We start from the raw sequence: 2822 nt of genomic DNA on the forward strand, positions 1-2822 counted from the left end.
CAACCTCAGGCAGTCCCTTCCCCTGTCTGGCAGGCCCTGGTCAGCAGCCGGCAGCTGGCAGGAAGGCCCCAGCCGGCCCTGATTGCCAGCCAGGCCTAGAGAACCCACCCATGCACGAATTTCATGCGCTGGGCCTCTAGTAAATAATAACAAGACAAGCATCTTGATAAACACAAAATATCATGGAAAAACACTTGGATAAAAAAGAACATTTGCAGTTCTTTTTTTTTTTTTTCCAATATATTTTATTGATTTTTTACAGAGAGGAAGGGAGAGGGATAGAGAGCTAGAAACATCGATGAGAGAGAAACATCGATCAGCTGCCTCCTGCACACCTCCTACTGGGGATGTGCCCGCAACCAAGGTACATGCCTTTGACCGGAATCGAACCTGGGACCCTTCAGTCCGCAGGCCGACGCTCTATCCACTGAGCCAAACCGGTTTCGGCTGCAGTTCTTTTTTATCCAAGTGTTTTCATATTTATTATATCACTTTATTCTTGATTTTAAAATAATGACTTATTTTATCCCTCTTATGTATTTGCATAATTAAAAATCTCTTTTAAAAATATCTTTCTACTGAAGAAAAACCAAACAGCCTATTCTACTAATTTTTTTAAAATTTAAATTGATTATCAAATGTTGTTTGTTATTCACTCCTGTTTTACAGTCTCTACTTTCCCTTGTTTTATTCTCTGGAAATACTGCTACCTCAGGAAAGCATTTATTCTCATGATCAGAATTATTTTATTTTTTCTTTCCTTTTCTAATTGAATAGGACCACTTAACATCTTCCTTGGTAACTATGGCATATTCTACTTTATATTAAACACCAAACTTAGTGTTTTATAACAAGATGTATTGTACTACTCAGATTATTTTCCATAGTTCCCTAATTTGTATTTTTCATTCACAACATGGAGCAGAGATAATAAAGATTTAATAAGGAATCAATTTTAAAATCAATTGTGTCTGCTCTATAATAAAGACTGTATCTGTTTGTTCTAATTTCCTTGAAGACATCAGAAATGGTATATTCCGCATTTTTATGTTTGTTTTTTTAAAATATATTTTATTGATTTTTTACAGAGAGGAAGGGAGAGGGATAGAGAGTTAGGAACATCGATGAGAGAGAAACATCGATTCAGCTGCCTCCTGCACACCCCCCACTGGGGATGTACCTGCAACCATGGTACATGTCCTTGACCAGAATCGAACCTGGGACCCTTCAGTCCGCAGGCCGACACTCTATTCACTGAGCCAAACCGGTTAGGGCACACATTTTTATGTTTTTATTACAACTGCTCCTTGGTTGAAACAGCTTTAAGTGTGTGACAATATGTACTAAATAACTATTATTGTAAGCAAAATATGCTATTTTCTTCCTTTTTTTCTTTTTTTTTTTTTTTTCCTGAACAGGTTTTATTACACAGGGGATGGGATTCAGCCCTTCTCGGCTGCTGCCTTCTTCATGGCTGCAAGGACATTGCTTAGTTCCTTTCTCTTCCTCTTGAAACAGATGTGTGTCCCCATCCTTTTCTTGATCAACTTCAGGGCCCTCTTGTCCTTAGAGACCTTGAATAGCACATGGTGCTCTGCTCAGAGAGGGCAGAGCCACACACTTCTCAGATCATGTCCTGTACAAACCTGATGTACTTGGTGAATCACCCACAGCAGAGGCTGGCCCTCAGCTTTCTCACATTCTTGGTCACCTTGTGGCCCTTGTTGAGGTCCAAAGCCATGGGGTAGTGCTGAGCCATGGCTGCTGCTGCTCAATGCCTGCTGGGGGGAAGGGAAGCAAGCAAAAAATATTCTTAAACCTTAGGCTCAGTGGATAGAGCGTCAGCCTGCGGACTGAAGAGTCCCAGGTTCGATTCCGGTCAAGAGCACGTACCTTGGTTGCGGGCACATCCCAGTAGGGGGTGTGCAGGAGGCAGCTGATCGATGTTTCTCTCTCATCGATGTTTCTAACTCTCTATCCCTCTCCCTTCCTCTCTGTAAAATATCAATAAAAACATATATTTAAAAATATTCTTAAGATACTATCAGATGAATTGTCATTAAATATCTGTATGAAACCAGAGACTTACCTAGATGATAACTTGTCTTATTTTTATGCTTCTTCATTTAATGTTTCCTTTGCCAAAACTAACATCTTGTTTATTTTTGTGATGTTTTTACAGAGTCAGATACTTTGGAGATTTTACTTCTCCAAAAATATTGGTTTTATAAACTCTTAGAACATGTGTTGTGTCTATTGGCTTATGACTGGACAAGTTATATGAATTTATAATCTCATCAGTATTATAATACCTATTGTTCAAGATTTGTGCATTTTGTATTCTATATGTTCAGTTGTCTGGTCATACTCAGAAACTAGATTACCTATTACTTTATCCTAAAGTCATCTTGTGTGGGAATTATCCAGTTGTGAATTTTCATTGAAATTATTTGTGGCTAATAATTGCCTTGTCTCTCTCAGAGCCTTTTGCTTCCATCGCTGCCATTGGTGCTCCATACATGTCTCATGATGGCTGTGATGGTCCATACTGAAGAATTGTGTGATTAACCATGGTTGAAACAGTCATTTTTGCCTGTTTCACATTTTTTAATTGGACTCTATGAATGAATTACTAACCACATGTGGATTACTACATCTACTGTGACATAGCTATGCTCTTGACCCTTTCACACTATATTTTCTTAGCAAGTTGTGGGACTAAGCTATCAGGACACAATTTAAGAGATAGTAGTAGTTGCAAGGGTAGTCATTACAGTACCATAAACTATTTAATGTCTATATATGTACAGTCACAGACAATA

At 38.6% G+C, this 2822-nt stretch overlaps 1 pseudogene across 1 annotated transcript; it reads right to left on the bottom strand.

Annotated features, from left to right (window-relative positions):
* Nucleotides 1-1442: 1442 nt before the first annotated feature.
* Nucleotides 1443-1759, bottom strand: LOC308257784 (large ribosomal subunit protein eL36-like; annotated as a pseudogene). The gene has a single exon. The product of its transcript is annotated as a large ribosomal subunit protein eL36-like (transcript).
* Between the last annotated feature and the right edge of the window lie 1063 nt (nucleotides 1760-2822).

The sequence above is a fragment of the Plecotus auritus genome (assembly GCF_963455305.1).
Source record: "Plecotus auritus genome assembly, chromosome: 1".
Lineage (NCBI taxonomy): Eukaryota > Metazoa > Chordata > Mammalia > Chiroptera > Vespertilionidae > Plecotus > Plecotus auritus.